Source organism: Gopherus flavomarginatus, chromosome 19 (genome assembly GCF_025201925.1).
Source record: "Gopherus flavomarginatus isolate rGopFla2 chromosome 19, rGopFla2.mat.asm, whole genome shotgun sequence".
Lineage (NCBI taxonomy): Eukaryota > Metazoa > Chordata > Testudines > Testudinidae > Gopherus > Gopherus flavomarginatus.
Window position 1 is genome coordinate 4,649,781 of NC_066635.1, and position 23,357 is coordinate 4,673,137.

Here is a 23,357-nt window from a genome sequence, read left to right on the forward strand (position 1 = left end):
GAGGAGCTGTGCCGTGATCTCAGTGGGAGCAGGATCTGACCTTGCTAATTAGCTGTGCATTGGCCGAGGGTTAGCGGTGATGTTTCCCGGTGTGGACAGTCCTGGGGGGCAGTTGCCCCACCTGTGTTGTACAGGAGGTCAGACTGGGTGATCTAGGGGGTCTCTTCTGGCCTTGGAATCGATGAATCTATTACTCTTCCAGACGTTGGGGGGAGGGATCGCTTAGTAGTTTGAGCGTTGTCCTGCTAAACCCAGGGTTGTGAGTTCAATCCTTGAGGGGGCCACTTAGGGAACTGGAGCAAAGATCTATCTGGGGATTGGTCCTGCTTTGAGCAGGGGGTTGGACTAGATACCTCCTGAGGTTCCTTCCAACCCTGAGATTCTACGATTTCTCAGCTGTGTGTCGTTGCCAGCGGGCGGCTGACCTGTGTAGCAGAATATTGAGGCTTTGGAGGCAGTGTGGCTTAGTGGAAAGAGCCCTGGAGTGGGAACCAGGGGGATCTGGGTTCTGTTCTTGGCTCTGTCATTGATGTGCTGGGTGGCATTGGACAAATCTCTGTCTGGATCTGTGAATTCCCCCTCTCTCAGGCTGGGATTGTAGCGTGGGGGTCGGACAACCTGGTGTGGGGGGAAATAGTGCGTTCATATACTCCCCTTCCTCTGTAAGTGGCACTGAGCTCTCTGGATGCAAAGCGCTGAGGGCTGTGATGGGCTCAGCTCAGCCACAGGCTACTGTGTGCTTCTCTCCGGGGTCAGAGAGCATCACTGGCTTCGCAGCCAGAGCTCTGCTGCTTTCCACAAAGGGCATGGGGGGGGTCTCCTGGCGTCCTCGGGCTCATCAACGCTACAGAACTGGGTTGACCAATTAAGTCGGCTGTTGGTGTCCACACTACCCTCCTTCTGCTGGTGGTGCGACTGAAGTGAAGCATTGTGGGGCACTTACTGTCCAAGCCCTCTCACCTGCCCCAGGTCTGAGAGCCGGAGCCCAGATGTGAAATACTAGCAGCCATGGAAGGGACAAGAGTGTTCGGTTCACTGCTGTTGGTTCCTTGCTGTGAAACAGCCCTGGGGAGGTGGGGGCTGTGAGCCCCACGCCGGGCTGACAGCCGACAGGCAGTGCAAGTGTCGCCAGACCTACATTGACCTGAGCCCTGCGCCTCTCACGGAGGTGGAGTTATGAAGTCGATATGGTGGGTGGGTTAGGTCGGCGGGAGCACAGCTGTAGTGTAGACGCTTCCAGAGAGAGTTCGCCATAAGCTGCCTTACTGCAGCCTAACTCTGTAGTGTAGACCAGAAAAAGAGGGGCTGAATGCAGGGCGGTGGAAGGCCTCGGGGGGGAGCTCTAGGGTCACAGGGAGAGCTGGGGGGAAGATTGGGGGAGGCCCGAGGAGCAGGAGTGACTCCCTGCAGAGCCCGTCCTGGCTTCACCCTCCTCCTAATTGTTCCTCACTCCTGCTCCGCTCTCTGGGCTCCTGGCATTGCCCGGCTCTGTCTCAGGGTCCCAGGAACTCCGGGAGCCCCTGCCTGGTTCTGGCTACAGCATCTCTGACTCCCTCTGTACCAACCAGCCACTGCCTACCCTGTCCTGGCACCAGCTGGCCTGGGGGACACTCTGAAGCCCTGGAGGGAAAGAAGCCAATGGGCCTGGGGCCAGGAGAAGTACCAGAACGACGGTCCAGCTTCTAGAAGTGCCGAGAGGACATTCGGGCATGATTCAAACACGGCTCCCCGATCATTTCCCTCCCCTCCCCTCCCTCCGCTGCTGCATTTGCAGCATGAAATGAGATTATCGCATTTGCCAGCTAATTCCATTTAATGAGAGTCCAGACATCAGATGTTTTTAAAGACATCCTTTTTTCCCCCTTTTTCTCCCTGTTCTAAATAATTTATGTAAATTGCTCTCAGGAGCTAACAAACAGAAGCCCTGCTTCTGTGGAGCCGGAGCGCTGCTCAGCACGTCTCATTGGAGTTTTATTTAGTTTTGTGTTTTGCTAATAATGGGTGATAGGATGCTGTCCTCAGCACTGTGGTCCTCGGTGCGACTGCAGAGGAGCCAGGGAAGCTGAGCGAATGTCTCCATCTTTCGGGCCTCCTGGCAAAGGCCAGTTTTAGCACATCTCCCCTGGCTCTGTTCCCCATTATCAGCCGTTCCCTCGGAAAGCAGCAGGGAATCGCTTTGCAGACATGATTGCATTAGCCCTGCATAACCAAATCAAAGATCTGGTCTCCATTGTCTGGGGCAGATGCAGGCCGGCCGCCTGTTTCCACAGTGTCGCCGCATTCCAGACATTTGGTCTCTTCCACGTTCCCTTCTCTGTCACGCGCTGGAGTTGCAGATGAGGGGGAGCGATGGGAGCTGGGCGGGTGTGCCCAGTTCAGGACCAGGGTTGGCAGGGCGGTTTATCCCTGCTTCCCCTCGCTTTACTGGAGGTGCAAAATCCCCTTTCTCGCTACAGCACGTGGCTCCTTGGGGGCACAAAGGGGCCATCCGCTCAGCCCTGTCACTGAGCAGGGTAGCCGGCCCCAGGAGGTGGAACGGGGTCAGTCGTGGGTTGGACACATCCTATGCTTGGGGGCGGTATGTGTGCATGTGCGCGTGTGTGTAAAGCTGCTGTGTGACAATCTTCTTGCCAGCCTTGGGCCCCAGGGCTGCAATGAGATCCACAGGGCAGAGCCTTGTTGATTTCTGAGAGCTCCATGTGGGTGCAACCGTCGACCCAGGCAGATCCAATTGCAGGATCAGGGCCTCCATTGGGCTCAGCAGAGCCATAGGTCGGGATTTTCCAAGCTGCTAAGGGAATTGGGTGTCCAGATACCGATGGATTCTAAGGGCCGCTAAACCCCTCTGATGCCTTTGACAGTCCTGAAACCCCTTGGAACTCAGATTACAGGATGCTGGTTTGAATCAGAGCATCAGCCCCCAGCCAGTTCTTTCTTCTCATGCTCCAAAGGCGCCCGCCATCCCCCTCCTTGCCGTGCGAGTGTTGCGCGTGCTGCCCCAGGAATAGCATCACGTGTTGAGTGCAGTCTTGTGGCTTTATGGGCAACCACACCTCGACTTTCATCAGTGCTGACAGCCCCCATGTGGGCGCTGGTTCAATACCGGGGCGCGATGGTGACGGCTGCTCCAAACCAGCCGACTGAGGGTTAGTGACGTGATTTGCCCCGGTGCCAATTTTGTTCTTGCCCCGCTCGTTAACCTGCCAGGACAGCCCTTCGTGGGCCAGCTGCAGGGATTGAACCCACGACCGCTAGGGCTAAAAGCAGGCATTTCTACAGCTAGAGGAACAGCTTCCTTAGGGCAGACTCAGAGACTTCCATGCTAGGAGAGACCCTCATGATCATCTCGTCTGACCTCCTGCACATCGCAGGCCTCAGAACCTCCCCCACCCACTCCTGTGACAGACCCCGAACCTCTGGCTGAGTCACTGACATTTTCAAGTTGTGATTTAAAGATTTCAAGTGACAGAGAATCCCCCATTTACTCTAGTTCAGCGGGTCTCAAACGTTTGTGCTGGTGACCCCTTTCACACAGCAAGCCTCTGTATGTGACCCCCCCCCCTTAATAAATTTAAAACACCATTAAACATATTTAACACCATTATAAATGCTGAATGCAAAGTAGGGTTTGGGGTGGAGGAATAGCTCAGTGGTTTGAGCATTGGCCTGCTAAACCCAGGGTTGTGAGCTCAATCCTTGAGGGGGCCATTTAGGGAACTGCGGTAAAAAACTCTCTGGGGCTTTTGGTCCTGCTTTGAGCAGCAAGTTGGACTAGATGATCTCCTGAGGTCCCTTCCAACCCTGAGATTCTATTGAACCCCCCCATGTAATAACCTCCTGCTCTAGATCAATCTAGCAAGTGACCTGGGCCCCAGGCTGCAGAAGCCAGGTAAAAACCCCCAGGGTCTCTGCCAATCTGATATGGGGAAAACTTCTCAGACCCCAAATCTGGCCATCAGTTAGACTCTGAGCATGTGGGCAAGACCCACCAGCCAGACACCTGGGAAAGATTCTCTGGAGTAACTCAGAGCCCTCCCCACCTAGTGTCCCATCTCCAGCTGCTGGGGAGATTTACTAAGTGCAGAGGCAGTTGTGGTCTCCAGAAGCGCTGTATGGGGTTTGGACAAAGGGCTGTGTACGTTGGTGTGGTTCCTTGTCCTTGTCCCTCTCAGTGGCCGGCTGCCTGCCCTCCCCTCGGGGGTGGTTAGCTCATGGTACTGGCAAGGGTTGGCTACATTTTCATGGGGCCCTGAAATGCAGCCTTCTTTCAAGGAGCTGTCCTAAGTGCTTGAAATGCAGCCCTCACGCTCAGCCCCGCTCTGCTGTGTGGCTGGAAAGTCGCTGGCCCCATGCCTAGGCCTCGGCTTCCCCTCCCTGTTCAGTCTCAGCAGTCAGCACAGAGAGTGGGACCTGCCTTGTTCGGCCTACCGCTCCCCGTGTGTTTCGTGGTCTGACTCGCTCTCCTGGCGGTGCTGGTCCACGAATGCAGGAGCTCAGGCTGTGATGACGGAAGTGCATTGGCCTGGGTTGAGCTGTGCTTGAGAGTGGAGTGATGCCCAGGAACGGGTCAGAGACGCTGTGTCAAGGAGGCATGTTTGCAGCCTGGCAAGGAGGCTGGGGTGTGCTAAAGGTCTGATGGGAGTTGAGCACTCAGACCCCAGGGATTCAGGCGCTCTGCTCCCTTGGAAAATCCCAGCTGAGACGCTCAGGGAAATCGTAGTGGCTTTGTAGACAGAATGATGCCACGTAATGCTGTTCCCCTGTTCTGCTGTCATTGACTAGGGGCCTAGAGGTAATAGGACATCGTCCGCCCACAGCCAAAGGGAACAGTGTGGTGTGAAAGGGGGACAAAAAGCCCCCGTGTCACGGAGCAGATGGGCCTGATTCTCTTCTCCCCTGCTCCATAGACTTCCGGGATCACTCCTCACTGACCCCAGAAGCGAGAGAAGTTGTCCCAGAGCTGAAAGCCTGTTAGATAGAGTGGGACAAATTCTGCACTTACCCGTTCTGGTGTCAGTGTGAAGCAGCTCTGCTAATCTTTGTGGAGGAGCTAGGTCTGTCTCAGGACGTGGCAGGGACCAGGAGTAGGCAGTGTGGTGTGATGGCTAGGACTCTGCCCTGGGAGCTAGGACACCTGGGTTCTAGCCTTCAGTCTGCCACTGATATGTTGTGTGTCCTTGGACATGTCCCTTCTCCTTCTGGATCTGATCGTGTGTCTGTGCAGCACCTGGCACAGTGGGGCCCTGATCTTGGTGAGTGTTTTCACAATAGTGCATTGTACCCGGGTAGGATCTGAGGCCTGGATTCACTCACCCTGGGGTGACTCCGCTGATGGGAGACCAGAAAGCAGCACAGAGGGTTGGCCATGCCAGAGAGACTCCTTACTCCCTAGATACTAACCCATAAGCCTCTTGAACCCCACGCTCTGTCACGGCAGGGCTGCAACTCGGGGCGAGTGCCTCCCACAGCTCTGCCGGGTCCCTGTTCTCCTCGGAGCAGGAGCGATTAGCAATGCCGGAATCCCAACCAAACGGCTTGTGCGCTTTATTAGCAGGGCTGGCCAGGGTTACTGCACGCCGGGGCTGGAAGGAACAAACTGAGGCGGGCTGTCAAAGGCAATTACGTGTCCCGTCGCTCTGCGGGGCGAACGGTGTACTGCGAAGCGAGAGGCGCTAATGGAATATGCAGACGGAGGCGTGTATTCCGAGGGCCCGGATCTTCCCCACACGCTGCCTCATACCAGCGCAACGTTAACCTGGCTCACGGGACAGGATCTGATGGGGAGCTGTCAGCAGCCGGGAGCACTTTAGTACCTACGATCCTGCCGGGCCAGGGCAGCCGCAGGTCAGGCAGGCAGAGCTGTTCTGAGCTGCTGCGTCGCTCAGGCCAGAGGACGTCCCCAGCCAGCCTGTTCCAAGCAGTCGTGTGCTCCCCCTTTTCCCTACTCACCCTTTCTAGCCAGTGCAAATTAACCATCAACTGTGCGAAGTGTCTGTGCAAGCCCTGCAGGAGGCGATCTTCACCCTGGCCCTCACGAACCATGGAAAAACCTTTGCACTGGCTCCAAGCTCCTCCAGCAGCCTGGATCCATTGCTGTGATGTTGTCTGGATCTCCCCAGCTGGTGTCTGGCCCCATGACCCCTTTTTAAAGAAGTTCCCCAGCACCGAAAGGGATCATGCAGGCCTGGGCAGGGTGGCTGTTCCCCTGAAGCATCCAGTGGGTGCAGGGGAGGTGATCAGGGAAGGGGTAATGCACCCGAGGGGTGTGATCCATGCCTTGGGCACAGCCACGGTTCCCTGCCTGCGGGGGTGTTGTGAGGGCCATGGCAAGGGTTCTGGCGGGGCATCACTGAAAGCGTCTCGCGGCCTGGTTGAGAATCAGAGCCATGTCGGACTGGAAGGGATCTCAGTAGATCACCCGCTGGCTTCACCCTGCCAACACTTGGCATTGTTGAGATATGAAAGGGGAGCGTTGGTCTCGTTAATTGCAGCCGTGTGAGAGCCGGGCGGCTGTGATCACGCAGGTAACCCCGTCGCCTTTCTGCAACGAGTGCTGAACGAGCTCTGGTCTGATGGGCATCCAGAGACTTGGCCCTGCTCCTGACTCTGCCCCCAGCTGGCTGCATGATCTAGGCCAGGGGTCCCCAACGCGATGCCTGCAGGCTCCATGGCGTCATCGAGAGGCGTCGCCACTGAAATTTGGCAGCATTTCAGCGGATGCTCGACCGCTGCCATGGTCCTTCATCTGGCGCCCACCAGATGAAAAGGTTGGGGACCACTGATCTAGGCCAAGCCATTCCGCCATCTCTGGACATCTTGCCCGTGTCTCACCCGGGGCTGGTCCTGCTTTAAACCAATGCAAATGAGAGGAGACCTAGCCCGTTCCCCTGCTTCTGTAAAATGGGGGTGACAGTGACAGAGCCTGCTTTGTGCAGCTTTGAGATCTGCCGCCGAAGGGTGCTCTTGGGCTGCGGAGCGCGGCCGTGTCGGGGTAGGTAACAACGGTAGGGCTGCAGAAATGTTGTGGAGTCCAGCCTGGACCAGGACTCAGGAGAGATTAGTTCTATGCCTGACTCTACCACGGGGTGGCTGGGTGACCTTGGGCAAGTGTCACAGAGTCCCCGGGCAATGCTCTGGAACTGCTCCCCACAAAGCCAGGCAGGACTTTGGGAACCCTCCTATCCCTTGGAGCAGACTGTCTTCAGGGCAAGAAGCTCACACGGCTTCACCTCCTGAGTCTCTCCTTGGAGCATTCAGCATCCTCTGCCCCTCCGTGCACTTCCCACAGCGAGCCTGCCCGGGCGGGGTCCTGGGGAAACCACAGGGTCCTGCACCCCCACTTTGCAGTCAGACATGACTCAGCCAGCCAGTAAAACAGAGGTTTATTCGATGACAGGAACAGGGTCTAAAACAGAGCTTGTAGGTACAGAGAACGGAATCCCTCAGTGAGGTCCATTCTGGGGCCCAGCGAGGCATACCTCCACGTCTGCCCTCACTTCCCGTCTCCAACCAGCTCCCAAGTGAAACCCCCTCCAGCCCCTCCTCTCTGGCCTTTGTCTCTTTCCTGGGCCAGGAGGTCACCTGATCTCTTTGTTCACCTTTAGCCATTCCCTTGCAGGGTGAAGGGTCCTGGCCATTTGTTGCTAGGATACAAAGTGTTGGCAATTTATGCACACTGGAGACTTAATAAATGCATAGGGGAAACTGAGGCACCCACACAGTATTCAGAGGAAACATTAAGAACAGTCCCACTTCGTCACAGCAAGTCACGTCCCCTCTCTGTGCCTCAGTTTCTGCATTCGTACAGTGAGGTCGCTGTGATAGTGACCTCCCCTGCAAAGTGGTCCGAGGTGCCCTGGCGGGAAGCCCTGGCCTGAGCTGGGGAACACACGCACTGCCGTGGCAAGCTCAGAGGGAACGTTGGGGTCAGCGGAATGAAGTCCTTCGCCGGGGTCCATCTCAACTGCAGTCAGGAGATGTGATTTGCAGACATACCCAGCCAGCTATTCGCTTTGTGCCTGGGGCTGAATTGTGCTCAGTAGCCGGTGCTGCAGCCCTGTTGGAGGCCAGGAGGTTGGTCCCAGGTAAACGAAAGCAGAAGTGAGTCTGGTCTGCATTCTCCCTCTGATCTCCCACCAGCTGTCTGATCCGCCAAATCCGTCTGCTCCGATGCACCTTCCAGTGCCGTGTCTTGATGTCACCCGAGCATCCTCTTAATTATTGATGTGGCTGGGAAACACCGCAGCTCTCAAAGTGCTGCAAATCAATCCTAGACTGGGCATGTGGAAACCAGCGAGGGCTGTGGCCGACAATCAGTCATGTGGGTCTCAGCAAACATTTCACTCCTGGGAACTGGAGACCTGAAACTCTCTGGTGGTGTGTTTGGCGCCTCAGGGGAGATTGTTGAGCAGCTTTGATCCCTTTGTGCTGGTGCCGTTCCGCTGGCTGTGGAGATCCTGGCATTCCCGCCTCCCTTGTTAGGGCTTATTGCCTGACCCCGAAGGCACCTTGTAATTGGAGGCTTCACTCCGGATTTGGGGCACAGTCGTAGCGGCCATTCGGAGAGGTGACCGGGCAAGTAGGTGCCAGGCAAGGGGTCCAGCTGGGATCCAGGTATCCACCCTGGGAGGTCGCTTTGTTGCCTCTGGGCATGGTGACTGCAGGAGTCAGAGCATTTTGTGGGCTCTGGGACTTCTCCATAAGGCTGTGGAATACCCCAGCAGGGGAAACCTGCCTCAGCACAGTGTGAAACAGGGTAGGTCAATGGCCTGGCCTGGGAGGAGTGGTCTGGAAAGACCCGCTGAGATGAATTCCCAGGCCACTGAACTTGGATCCTTTCTCTCCTGCACACGGCTGAGCGGCACTAGGGAATGCTGCCCCAGGCAGCAGGGCACCAGCCGAGCCAGCCTCCTGAAGGGAGGGAAGACGAGCAATCAGCCAGCTTCTGGTTGTCAGCCTTGTGGGGGTATGGGGAGAGGATTCCCCCTGACTGCCTGATACGTGGCAGTATACAGGTGGCCTGTCACAGAGTCACCGGGCGATGCTCTGGAACTGCTCCCCACAAAGCCAGGCAGGACTTTGGGGAGCCTCCTCTCCCTTGGAGCAGACTTGTTCAGGGCAAGAAGCTCACACGTCTTCACCTCCTGGGTCTCTCCTTGGAGCATTCAGCATCCTCTGCCCCTCCGTGCGCTTCCCACAGTGAGCCCGCCCCAGCGGGGTCCTGGGGAAGCCACAGGGTCCTGCACCCCCACTTCGCAGTCAGACGTGACTCTCAGCCAGCCAGTAAAACAGAGGTTTATTCAATGACAGGAACAGGGTCTAAAACAGAGCTTGTAGGTACAGAGAACCGGACCCCTCAGCCGGGTCCATTCTGGGGGGCAGTGAGCCAGACCCCCCCACGTCTGCACTTCACTCCTCGTACCCAGGCAGCTCCGACTCCAAAATCCCCTCCAGCCCCTCCTCTCTGCTCAGCCCCTTTCCCGGGCCAGGAGGTCACCTGATCCCTTTGTCTCCAACACCTTCAGCTGGCACCTTTGCAGGGGAGGGGCCCAGGCCATCAGTTACTAGGAGACAGAGTGTCAGGCATTTAGGTGCACTGGCCCTTTGCTCTGCAGCAACCACACACCCTTATTCCACCACCTAGATACTTAAGAACTGCATAGGGGACACTGAGGCACCAACACAGTATTTAGAGCAAACATTAAGAACATTCCCAGTTCGTCACATGGCCCAGTGCATCGTCGTGGCCGCTTGCCTTCCTCTGAAGCATCGGGGTCTGGCTGCCCGAATTTACTGGGTGCGGCGCATTGGTTAGTCTGACGCCGGCATAATTCCACGGGATCAGCATCAGCGTGAGAGAATGCAGCCCCCTGTTCCCGGACTGGGACAATGCGTCGTCGTTGTTTATATTCCAGCAGAGCCGAGAGACCCCGACTGAGATCAGAGCCCCGTTGCTGGGTGCTGCACAGGCACACAGCGAGAGACGATCCCTGCCCCAGAGAGCTCTCACCGTCGGATGCAGGGTAGGAGGGGAAGTGACTCGCCTAAGGGGAGCGGGTCAGTGGGGGAGCCAGGGATAGAACCCAGGTGTCCTGAGACCCAGTCTAATGCACCACGCTGCCTGCCTGTGGGAGTGCAGCAACGTGTCAGTCGTGTTCACTGACTTACAGCAAAGGTCCCGAGGCCTCGTCTGTGCTAGGGATCAGCCCCTGCTTCAGCAGCTGCTGCAGATCCTTCGGTGCAAGTGCTGAGTGCGAGGCTGGAAGATGGAGGGTGCAATGGTTAAGGCTGCAGCCTAGGACATGGGAGACTGTGTTCAATTCCTGGCTCCCTCACACACACACACACACACACACACACACACACTCACTCTGCATGACTTGAGCAAGTCACGTTGTTCTCTGTGCCTCAGTTTCCCCTCTGTGTAATGGGGGTATTACCGGTCCAGCTAAGTACTTGTGTTAGACAAGGAGAGCTGCGGCTGGGCCTGCTTGAGTGAAGCTGGTTCCAAGCAGGGCGTTAAGTTGAGCTGTTGCAAACCAGCGCTTTCCTTCCCCGTGACTAGCTCCTACCCATAGTCAAGGCCTGGTGCTGTCGAGTCTGGCATAGTTCATGAGCCCAGCGAAAGATTCTCTTGCTCTGTAAGAAGTGTCAGACTGGATCAGCAGCAAAGGAAAGTAGAAGAACTTCCTAACAGGTAGGTGGGAGATAATCCCCCCCATCGCCCCCCACATACAATCTCATTCTGATCTCTAATAGCTAGAGACTAGCTGAAGTCCAGTTTTCCTCCATGGGGTTGCAGAGAGTTCTCCCAGATCGACACCAGCTGGGGACAAGACCCAGACTCAAAGCGCTGCCTCGCACGGGGCACTTGCTGTCAATGCGCCGTTTAAATGGGTAAAGGCTGCGGGAGGGGAAATCAGAAATGCGAACATCTCCCCACAGCCCATATCACCAGTTCATCCGTAAGCGCCGCCTGTCCTGCCGGCATCTGCTGGGGAATAGCCTGAGACGAGGGAGCGGGGGTTTGTTATCTGTTTTCAGCCTCATTTTGAATGCAGCCCCGGCGATTTGTTTCCACAAGTTGGTGGAAGGTAATTTTACATTTGTACCAATTATTCACTTAATTGAGTGCCAATTAAATCAGAGCAGAGATGGAGGTTTTTCAGCACATCAAAGGGAACAGTACACCATGTTGTCTTTTGTCTCATTTAAAATAATTTTACTCCCAGTTGTTAAGAGGCATTTTTGAGTTTTCCACAAGGGCCCTTGTTTATTTTTTTGCTCTTGTCTATGCGTTTATTTAACGATCTCTCAGGCCTGGGAAGAGAAATTCAGAAAGTCAAAACAGCCTGCTGCCGAGCTGTGTAAATGGTTGGGTTTTGGTACGTATAAGGCATATGACTAGCTATTATGGGGCCACATTTTCAGAAGAGCTTGGGGCCGGATTCCCCAGGGCTCTGCGTCCATAGACGAGGCTGTTTTCCCCCCAAGAGTTCAGTTTCTGTAGCATCCCAAGTGGTGCAAACCCCTGTTTGGAAGCTCTGATGTTGGTTTAAATCAGGCTTTTTCTATTGGGTTAAGCTAAACTGAAAGAAAAGCATCAGTACTGGGGTTTGCACCAGTTTAGCTAAGCTGGATTGAAACCGATTTAAGTTAAACACGAGCTGCTTACTGGTGTAGACGAGACTGGAGTTGGGAGGGCAGCATTCTGGTGTGAGCACTGTCACAGATCTGTCAGGAGAACTGCGCCAGGCCTCCTCAGCAGAGGTGGTGAGCTTCCTTGGCGTGGTCTCCAAACGTTGGGCATGCTTGGAAACAGCAGTTCCACACCTTGTTCCCGGCACGTGGCAGGCATCAGTTGCGGTGCTTCATGCATGACCGGGAGGCACTCAGATACTCCGGCGATGAGCGCCAACGTGGTTAGAGAAATCCTGCGCTCACAGTGCTGGTGGGGGTCATCTCCTCGGCGGCTGCAAATCTCCGTAGCTCCCTGAAAGTCAAAGAGCTTCTCCAGGGCTTCCAGCAATCTTGGCCTGCGGTGGGTGGGGCTCTGTTATGTTCCCATGGATGTGCGTGCACAGGGCTAAGCTTCACAATATCCACCTCGACTCAGAGGGGGCGTCCGCCTTCGTGAGGTCCATCGCTTTGTTGATTGAATACGGGACGTGCGAAGAGCGGGCAGATGCAGCTTTGGTTTCCGTTGCTGGCTTGTCAGCAGCACCGTTGGTTGCTTTCTAGCTTGGCAGTAGTTCCTGGTGCTGGTACGCGTGGTGCTGGCAGCTTTCCCGAAGGATAGGGCTTGTCCCCAAGACACACCCTTTTGTGGACGACGCTTTGGGGAGGGGGAACGGGAGAGCATCAGCCGTGGAAGCCAGGCGTTTACTCCACCCTGCAAGCGCGCGCTCACCTTAGCCACGAGCGCAGCGATAGTCTCACAAGTGGCGGCTCACCTAGTGAAAGGGACAGCCAGTTCCTCGGAGGTGAGAGTGAGGTTTTTCCCGTGTGTGCGGGTGCAAGAGCATCGTGCTGGCAATGGCTGGGGTCCGGGGAGGAGCGGTGCATGCCTTGGATCAGGCAGGGTATAATGCGTGGACAGGCGAACTAACGAAAGGGGCGTCTCCAATGACTTGAGAACAAGTCATATGGTTTGGGGACCTGTTGGTTCAGGGCCTTCATTGAGAGCCAGACGGGGCATCAGCTTGGCACTCGGGGTGGCAGCAGGCAGTGCTGCAATCTGTGTGAAAGTCTCGCACCGTGGGGCGATATGCCTCTTCATTATACCTAGCGCGTAGTGATGGCAGCTGAGTGGATCGATGCGCACCGGGTGTCACCACGAAGCCTTGAGGAGCATGTATCGCGGACAGAAAGTCCCAGCTGCCATTGACATTGGTAGTGTATAGAGAAGAAAGATGGCCCAATGGTTAGTGCACTAGTGGTGCCCCCTGCAGAGAGCTGGGTTCAAATCCTCTGGCTTAGCCCAGAGCTGTGTCACCTACAAATGGGACGTTTGTCATCCCCAGGAGGGAGCGCTCCATGGCCAGAGGGAGCCCGAAAGAAACAGCCCCCCAAAGGGAGCTGGGGAAAGAGTTCCCCAAAGTGTCCACTTGGTGGGCACGTCCCTGTGGTCGTGGGCGGGGCCCGAAGTTCCCCTGCAGCCCTGCTATGGCAGCGAAGTCAGGAGAGGCACCTCTGGGGCAATCCCCATGGCATCTGCCATGCAGCGCGGGGTGCAGGGAGAGGGACTCAGAGACCACGGGAATGGGCGAGCTATCGATGCCTGAATTCTTCCCCCCGGGGCTGGTCCCTGTGTTTTCCAGCTGAAGTTCCAGCACTGAGAACAAGAAGCCTTGGCAGGAGGTAGCTGTCTGAGAGGCTGTTCTGTCCATCCATCCATCCCCGTTGCGCTCCTGTCCAACCCACTTGCCACCCCTGGATCTGTCCAGCTGAGCCCCTGACACACCCCTCTGTCTGTCTAGCCTCACACACCCCTGCATCTAGCTGTCTACTGTCTATCTTACCCCTCCCCCTAGCTTCTGTGTAGCCTATCCTCATGAACATCTGTCTGTCTGTCTGTCTGTCTAGCTATCTATCCCCATACACACCCCTCTACCTAATCTCTCTAGCCTCAGACACCCCCATCTCTTTATCCTCTATCTCTCCATCCCTCCTCCCTCATCTGTTCCAGTCCCTGCTCTTCTGTCTCTCTCCATTCTTACCTGGTGCCGACCACCGTAGTCTCTGGGCACCTGGGAGGGAATGCAGGGATGTACCTGGTGTATAGTTTCTTTAAGTCCATTCCAAGTCCAGGTGACCGAGGGCCTCGCACCCACTGTATGGACCCGGATCACGTCGGCCCCATCAGAGGCCCGTTCGGCCACGAGGGCTGAGCAGTGGTTCTATGTTGGGGCGGGGTAGCATGGCCTGCACTGTCAGTGGCGAGGAGATGCAGAATGGCAGTGTGGCTGTCTGTGAGTACGTTGGCAGGGCACCGCTAATGGAATTTGCAATCCGGGCCTGCCCAGCGGGTGCTCCCAGCCGCTGCCTCTCCCTAAGTCAAGTCACGACCTGGGCCTCCAGCTCCGCTTGGAGAGAGCCTCTCTGCAGTGCATGTTAGCACGCCGGGGCCTGCAAACCTTCCAAATCCCTGGCCTGTTCCTGCCCTGCCTCCTGCGCTGTCTATGCAGCTTGGGGCTTGAACGTCTAGGGAGGCGCGGTCCTCTGCTCTCCTCCCTCCACGCACGCAGGCCGTGCAGAGCTCTGCGGAGTGCTGTCCAGGTTCAGCTCATGCAGACCTCGCAGGGTCTCCCCAGACATCCGTGATCTCCGAATGCGCTACAGCGCCGAGCAGCCAGAGATCAGTTGCTGTTGGGCTTAAGAGCAGGCTGGCTGACTTCCACAGCTGGTCAGGTGGAAGTGGGCCGTCAGGCAGCCCTGTTGTGGCTTGGCTGTGCTCAGGAGCTGTCCGGAGACTGGGCCAGCACAGAGCAAGTCCTTGTTCTGACAGTCCCTGTGATAGGCAAGCGCAGGATCTTATTCTTCGCAATTACAGTAAATACGGTAGATGGGTCTGATTCTGCATCACCGAAGTCGATGGACGATTTGTCATTGACTTCAGCGGCAGCCGGAACAGGCCCTAGTACCTGGATAAACCTCGGCTAAACTGCAGGTGCCAGCTGCCTGGGGTCAGACGCCCGGGAAGAGATGGGGTGCAGTGCGTATCCTTCTGGGCATGGGGCACGTGGAGGCCATTGGGGCCTGGCGGGTTGTTCTGGGCTGGGTGCTGGTCCCAGTTATCAGCCGGGTGTGGGTGTCACACAGATTCCCTGCTGTGTGCTTCTCTGCTCTCCCCCAGCTGTGCCTGGCCAGCCGGCTAATGCCTTGTGGTCTGGTTATTGCCACAGTAACCCGCAGAGTGCCCCAGGCCAGCCCAGTGGATGCGGGGACCCTCTGAGAAACGGGCTTCTCGCCCCCTGGCATGAGCTGGGAGGAAACGCAGCCAGCGAGGGGCCGACTTAAGAGCTTGGTGGAGGTAGCCATTGATTTCAAAGGGAGCTGAGTGGGGACTAGAGACACTTGTCTCCCCGCTCTGCATCTGCACCATCCCAGCATCACTGAGTGGAGCAGGAGGGGCTATAGGCTGGGATTGTATTAACCCCCTCCCTGCTGCAGGACACCCCACTCCCTAGGAGTATGATGCTGGGGGAAGCTGGCTCCACAGGGGTCGGGGGAGCTGTTGGGGCCAGAGGGCAGAGAAGAGGCATGGGGCAGGCACCTGACTGGCTGCTCGTTGGCTCCTGCTGATCATCTAGGAGTGGCTCCCCCCAAATCCTCTACCCAGATCCTTGAGGAAGAGTTCACAGGAAGGCAGGAGGTGGCGCTGTTGGGGTTCCCTGGTCTGGGCTATTGGTGCTTCCCGTATAGGGGAAAAAAGGGCTCAGGGCAGAGGAAAGCCGAGGGAGTTCGGGGCTCCCCCGTCTCACGAGCGCCTGTGTGCAGAGTGCAGGAGAGCTGGAAGACAATGGAGCTGGGAGCTTGGCACCGTGTATTTGGCAGGAATAACAGAGGCAGCAGGCTGGAATCTGCTCCCCACTCCAGTTTGCACTAGTGGAACTCCATGGACTTCGGTGTGGTTACTCCTGATTTACACTGGGATCCCGGGGATCCGGCCCAAGAGCTGTGACGACTTTCAGGACTCTGCCATGGAGCTGACGAGGAGACAGACGGGCTGCTAGGGTGACCAGAGTTCCCGATTTTATAGAGACAGTCCCGATTTTTGGGTCTTTTTCTTAAATCAGCTCCTATTACCCCCCACCCCATCCCGATTTTTCACATTTGCTGTCTGGTCACGCTAGGGCTGCGGGGGCTGCAGGTATATTTACACCTAGAAGGAGGGATGTCCCTTGTTTGTGGTGGGGTGAGGACAGGATCCCAGTGCTTGAAATTACTGACTAACGAGGCTGTCCCAAAGTAGCCAGCGGGGAAGCAGCCAGCAGGGAAGATTCCCAGCCCCACGATTCTGCTTTCACCCACGCTTTGGGTGCTCCGTCGGGGGTTCGAGTCCGGCTCTGGTCTGCCTCCTATAGAGCGAGCCGTCTGTAACAGGAGCCTGAACTCTGCAGCTCCCTGTCTGGTGCGTGTGGGGCCAGACGCTCAGCTGGAGTCAGCAGAGCTGTGCCTGCTGGTGCTGGTGGAGAATCGAGCCCTGGATACAGGCTGTGACAGCTGGAGTTCTCCACTGTGCTGACGCAGGGAATCTCCCCTGGGAGCCTGGAGCTGGTTCGGGTTCCTGCAGCTGGCATAGAGTCCTGGCAGCAGCCCCAGAGGAAGCTGCAATTGCCACAAGTGGCTTGTTCGATGTCAGAAGCTAGCGAGTGAATCGAGTGCTGGTAAAGGGGCTCCACTGACTCACGCTGGAGATTGAACGATGTCCTGCAGTGCCGCAATTCGCTCTAACCCCCCGCTCCCCAAGTCAGTGTCCTGCTGGCCTGCCTCGACCCTCGCCCACAGGGACTGCCCCGGAGGTGGAGGGGAGTTCAGTCAGCAATGGGGCTGTGATCTCGGGGGAGCGGAAAGGGACTGTCTCTCACCGTGTGTCTGTGCAGTGCCTGGCACAATGGGGCTGTGATCTCGGGGGGGAGGGGAGAGTGGGGCAGGGATTGTCTCTTGCTGTGTGTCTGTGCAGTGCCTGGTGCAATGGGGCTGTGATCTCGAGGAGGGAGCAGGGACTATCTCTCGCCATGTGTCTGTGCAGCCCCTGGCGCAATGGTTCTGTGATCTCGGGGGGCGGGGTGCAGTTCCGAGCCCCGGCACCTCCAGGCCTGGCAGTACTGAGCCCCGGCACCTCTGGGCCTGGCAGTTCACAGCCCAGTTGCAATCATGGGCATTACAATTCCCAAATCGGCCTGTGGGTCTCTCTGAGCATCACTGGTCGAGGGGCTGGGACACCTGGATAGGACCTCAGGACAGCGGGAGACTTTTTCCAGCTGTGACCTTGGGCAAGTTGCTTCATCTTTTTTGCCATCCTACCCTGTACCTGCCTTGTCTGCTTAATCTGCAAGCCCTCTGGGGCAGAGCCTGTCTCTCGTGATGTGTTTGTCCAGCACCCAGAGTGCCTGCAATACTTCTGCCAGGCTGGTGCTTGGGGGCATGATGCAGAGCGACCTTTGGGTTTTGTGTTCCCCGTACCCCTGTTGTTGTACAGACAAAACTACACAGGATCTTTTCAGGGGGCAAGACAAAGATACCACATTTATTATGATAACAATTTGATTTATGATTAATAACTAATATCTTAATTCTTATACACACACATTATACCTAATACCTGTACACACACACACATTCACATTATACCTAATACCTATACACACACACACAAACACATTCACACACGCACACACACACACACATCCATCAGATGTTCTGCAGCTGCTGCATAGTTACCAGTCCTGAAGATAGCTTAAGTTCATAGCTTGATTTTGTAGCTTGGGTTTGTAGCTTGTGGAGGCTAACTGGCCAGGAAAGCTGGGCACAAGGACAAGCTGGATCTCTGTTGGGCAGGCACCGATGTCCTTCCATGTTGGCAGCAGACTGTTTCCCAGAGTCTCTCATCTCACCCTTCTTTTTTATAGGCTTTTAGTTTGGATTCAAAGTCTATAGGTCTTGCTGTGTCACGCTGCCTCTGGGTTTGGATTGATCACCCATCGATTGCAGGCGTGACTTTCAGCCTTGAACCTGGCTTTGATCTTCCTTCTGTTGTTCTGTTGTCCTCTTCTTTTTAGAGTGGATGCTTCTTACTTTGTTTAGGGCTGTTGTCTAGGTCTTCAGCCGTTGGTATTTGAACTTTATCTCATCAGGACAGGCTGGGGCTGGAGGTTGATTTCATCCATACATACCTCATTCACACATCTAAACTAAACTAATAAGATTACTGCAGGGTTTGCAAAAATGAAGGTTGGAGGAAGCTTTTACAAAATGGAGTGAGTGTTTTAAAATGAGGTTTGAATTACAATATGGAACAGAAGTTACAGTGTAGGCAAGTGTAGTGTGGATGGTGAACAGAAGTTACGTTAATAAATTAAAAACCATTTTATTTATCAGTTCTACACTGTGCACTGCAGGGAAGCAGCTAGCGCAGCTAAAACCCAGTGTCCATCTTAACGATGGGCACAGGGCTGCTTTGACAACCCCACCTCCCCTGAGCAATCCAGATGTGCATCGTTAACCCCATAAGCCAGTGGCTCCAAATCCTTGTTGGCTTTCAGCTTATATCACCCCGCTCCGCTTCTCCCTCCTGGTGCAGTGAGAAACCTGTGGCTCCTTCAGTGCGGGGATGGCATGAAAGGAATGGAATCGAAGAGCAGAATGAATCACCCCGGGATTGGGCCCTGGTTGCCCTAATCATTTCCAGGTGTAGTTCAGGACAGGCCTGGAATTTTTCATTTAAATCGAGCTGCTGCACCAGAGGGCTGCAGGCTTTTGCCATCAGCTTCAGCACCAGCTCGCTACTGACTGGAGCGCGCGGGGCCTTGTGTGCAGCGAGCGTGGTCCCTGGTTTGACTGGAGCGGGACTGGTGCCTAAAGCAGCAGTTGCCGCCTGTACCCCAGCTCCTACCATCGGGTCTGTGGGCAGGAGGCAATGTGCATGGGTCTGATTGCAGGATCCTGCCTGCGGCTGTTGCAGTGTCAGCTCTCGCCGGGGAAGTGCAGAATCCTGGACTCAGGACTCAATGGGTAAGTAACGGCCCCAACCCTGCACACCCATGCTTAGCTTCATGCACGTGACTCCTGCAGTCAACGAGTGAGATCCCACCCTCCCCCTCTGACCCCTACGGGCCACTGTGGTCTCCCAGATGGGCCGGGGAGGTAGGGGGGAATTCACCTGCTGCAGGCCTGTATTGGGCTGCCAGGGGGTGTGCCGGATGGCGCAGAGGAGCCATGCTGGGCATTGCTGGAGTTGGGAAGGTCTCCAGTCCCTGGAGTTGGGAAGGTTTCAACGTGTCTTAAAGTGGCGAGGCCAACGCCAAGCGCTTCTGCAAATCTTCCCCTTAACTGTGCTGAGTGTCAGTTCCCCATTTGGCAGCTGAAGGGAATGGCTCTCGCTTGCCTAGTTAGCTGGGAAGCTCTTGGTATCCGGCACTGGGTGCTTGTGCAGAACCTGTATTATATAGATAACAGCAGTCGTGCCTGGCCGTCAGCGGATGCATGGAGTTTCATTTCCCCAGTACTTAAAAGAAAATGGAAAAATACGGCGGTTCCCCTTTGAATATTGATGTGCGAGCCGGTGATCTTCGGGCATATGGAGCATGAAGGGGGTTTATGAGATGTGCTTTGCATGAGCCGACTGTCACTAAGTGTCTCATCATTCAATCCATATGCTTGCAAAGGTGTGAACCCTTTAATGGCATTTTGAATCATGGCTCTTTCACGCTTTATATGCTGGACGTTCCCCCTCGCCCCCCCCCTCGGCCACTGGCCTGCCATTAGGAGCACAGAAATAAAGCTGATTTGGAGCCAGCGCTGGTCTTGCGTTTTTCACACATGCCACATCCTCGTCTGGGGTAAATCTGCATAGCCCCACTGGAGTCAATGGGGCAGATCCCCAGCTGGTGTCAATCTGTGTAGCTTCATTGATATCTATGGGGCTTCACTGAAATCAGGGCCAGTTCACAGTGCTAGCTGAGGATCTGGTTCATTCTTCCCGTGAGGAGAGAGAGGGAAAGAGTGTGTGTGTTGAGTCATTCCCCCAATTTTCAGTGATTGAGCGTGTGTGTGTGGGGAGGGAGAGGGAATGAATCTGTCTATCAGTAATCCAAGGGCTGGAACAAAGTGCATGTAGCAGGATGTTGAGCTCTTAGGTTCCCAGGAAATAAAACCAAGAAGGAATGTACCCTAGTACCTACGGAGAAGAGAAATGCTTTGCAAGTGTGTTGTGTGCAAATCTGTAGCAAGGAATAGCCTCTTCTGCTGGGGGAAACCCTTAACAATAACTGTGCCTTAAAATCTAGTGCCGCACAGCATTTGTTTGTGACAAGTCCCTAGATGCGGCAGCTAATTATCAGTGGCATTTGCTTAAAGGAGATTTCTCGCTTCCTCTCAAAGTCCATCTGCTCCTGGCTTGCGCTCCCAGTGCTGGGCCCTGTATGTGCCAACCGTTTTCCTGGCAAAAGGAGGGATGGGCTCATGGAACGTCCTGCTCTGGGACATGGGTTAAGTTCTTGTCTCTGCCACAGGTTCACCGAGCAGCCTTGGGCAGGTCACTTCATAGACTCATAGACTTTAAGGCCATTATGATCATCTAGTCTGACCTCCTGCACAACGCAGGCCACAGAATCTCACCCACCCACTCCTGTAACAAACCCCTAACCTATGTCTGAGCTATAGAAGTCCTCAAATTGTGGTTTGAAGACCTCAAGCTGCAGAGAATCCTCCAGCAAGTGACCTGTGCCCCATGCTGCAGAGGAAGGCGAAAAACCTCCAGTGCCTCTGCCAATCTGCCCTGGAGGAAAATTCCTTCCCGACCCCAAATATGGCGATCAGTTAAACCCTGAGCATGTGGGCAAGACTCACCAGCCACCACCCAAGAAAGAATTCTCTGTAGTAACTCAGATCCCACCCCATGTAACATCCCATCACAGACCACTAGACATATTTACCTGCTGATAATCAAAGATCAGTTGCCAACTTAATTGCCAAAATTAGGCTATCCCATCGTACCATCCCCTCCATAAACTTATCAAGCTTAGTCTTGAAGCCAGATATGTCTTTTGCCCCCACTACTCCCCTTGGAAGGCTGTTCCAGAACTTCACTCCTCTAATGGTTAGAAACCTTCATCTAACTTTGAAAACTTCATCTCTCTGGGCCTTTGTTCTCCCATCTGTGAAATGAGGATAATCCACCTTCCTTTGCCTAGTCCCTTGCCGGGCACAACGGAGCTCTGCTGGGGGCTGCTGGAACCCAAATAATAATATAGATCAGAAGAGGAGAGAAATTGGGCTTGAGAGCCAGGGCAGGGAATCCTTCTCACATTTTAACACAGGAGAACCTGCTTATCGTGAGCTGGAGCACAAGTTCCTGACTGCTTTCGTGCATTCAGTGGGTACTCACTCTTCTCAGGCCTCGTGTATAAGTTCACACTAGCCCTTCCTAGCGCCTTGATGTCTCGGTTCTGGAGCGAGGGGCACACCTTTCTCCGGTGTCTTTGAGTGCACCTCTGTTCCTTCCCCTTTCTCAGGGCAGGGGCTACCATGCCCTGTGGATCAACTATGCTCACTATCAAGGTCTGCTTGGGTTCTGGTGCCTGTGGATCTTCCCTTTGGGAACTTTTCATCAGCAGTAGATCCGGTGGTCAGATGGCCTTCTCAGTCCAGGGCGGGTTGATTCAAATCAAAGAAATGTAGAGCTTTGATTTTAATCAACAAGCAGGAAACCTTAAATCATAGGTTTTAATTGTGCTTTGCATTTGAGCTTTTTAATTGTTTTTCTAAAGAAAAGTTGATTTTCATAGGTTGGTGACCATTTAAACATGTTGATTTGCAGTTAAATAGAGCCTTTACGTGAAATTTGGTGTATGTGCTCATTTATGTTAGCAGTCATATAGCTTAAAATACATTTATTCAGATTCTTAATTCTTACATTTTTATTTTGTTAGAAAATGTGAATGACACATTCCTTGTTTACTAGATGATGATTAATCTTTTACTCATGATTTGTGTCTAACTGCATTTGGATGGAAATTGGAATTCAATTAAAAAGGCACTAAAGCAGCATTTTGAAAAAAGTTATTAGCTAAATAAAACTGCTGTAAATATGGTGGATGCATAAGAAAAAAAAGTAACTTTATTAAAACAAGTTTTGGGTTTGTTTAGTTTGTAAAAGAGAAGACTGAGAGGGGACATGATAGCAGTTTTCAGGTATCTAAAAGGGTGTCATCAGGAGGAGGGAGAAAACTTGTTCACCTTAGCCTCTAAGGATAGAACAAGAAGCAATGGGCTTAAACTGGAGCAAGGGAGGTTTAGGTTGGACGTTAGGAAAAAGTTCCTGTCAAGGTGGTTAAACACTGGAATAAATTGCCTAGGGAAGTTGTGGAATCTCCATCTCTGGAGATATTTAAGAATAGGTTAGATAAATGTCTATCCGGGATGGTCTAGACAATATTTGGTCCTGCCATGAGGGCAGGGGACTGGACCTGATGACCTCTCGAGGTCCCTTCCGGCCCTAGAATCTATTAAACTAACTGATTTAATAACCAAAGGCAGTATTATCAGCAGCTAGTGAATTGATCAGCTTGTTTCTGGTCACCGTGCCCTTCAAGATTTTAGAACTAGTAGAGCTCGTCCGCTCACACCTTGTTTCTATTCGTCGATTGGAAGGGGAAAACAAGCGTTCCTGCTTTGTCAGTTCTCAAACGGTTTCTTAACTTTGAATGAGCTAATCATTGAACTAGCTGAATAGACCGACATGAAGAAAATATTCGCTCTGCTCCTGCAGAAGAGGCCACTGCTGTGAAAATTCGGGTTAGTGTTTCAGCCAGTGACTTCCACCAGTTCAGTGGTTTGACTTTTTAAATTTTTGGCAGCATACATGGACTGCTTGAGTGTGGACTGGTGAGTGAAAGGAGATGGGATATTTTCCAAGGTTGGAGACTTTCCCTCTTATGGGGAAATTCTATTTCTGAAGCCAAACCCTGATCCCATTGGGGTCAGTGGGAAATCTCCCATAGGCCCCAGCAACAGTGTTATAAATGTATCACTACAGGCCAGCTGAGGACTCAATTGTAACTCCATCACTGAAGTCATTGACCTGAGGAAGGCCCTCTGAATTTGGGCTACGTAGTCAAGTACTCATCTGGCCCCCAGCACCATAGCATCTAGGCCTCTAAGTACATCTACACTGCAGTAAAACTACTGCAGCTGGCCTGTGTCAGCGAATTGGGGTACAGGCTGCCGGGCTGTAAAATTGCTGTGCAGACGCTTGGGCTGGACCCTGGGCTCCGGAACCCCGAGACACGGACGAGGGGACTCTAAGAGTCCCAGAATCCGGGTCCAGCCTAAGTCCAAATGTCTACACTGCAATTTTATAACCCCGCAATCCAAGCCCTGTGAATCCACGTCAGCTGACAGGGGCCGGCTGTGGGTGTTCTGTTGCAGTGTAGACATACCCTCTCAGGCATCAGTGTATTTATCCTGTCAGCACCCCTGTGAGGGAGGGAAGTAAACTGAGGCCCAGAGAAATGACAGCGGGGTTCTCAGAGCAGGAAGGTAGGAATCGCAGTGGGGAAAGGCACTAACTGTCAGCGCAAAGGGCTGGTCACACGGGGTGTCACTGTCAGAGCAGGGAATTAAGCCTGGATCTC

At 54.3% G+C, this 23,357-nt stretch overlaps 1 protein-coding gene and 1 long non-coding RNA gene across 2 annotated transcripts in view; one reads left to right on the plus strand and one right to left on the minus strand.

The window, feature by feature from the left end:
• Positions 1-23,357, plus strand: part of TMEM132E (transmembrane protein 132E) — a 248,355-nt gene that overhangs the window by 37,073 nt on the left and 187,925 nt on the right. The window lies entirely within an intron of this gene.
• Positions 17,222-17,875, minus strand: LOC127037369 (uncharacterized). Its single transcript, XR_007770344.1, has 2 exons — positions 17,383-17,875; positions 17,222-17,326 (listed from the first exon to the last, which is right to left on the minus strand). It is a non-coding gene; the product is annotated as an uncharacterized LOC127037369 (long non-coding RNA).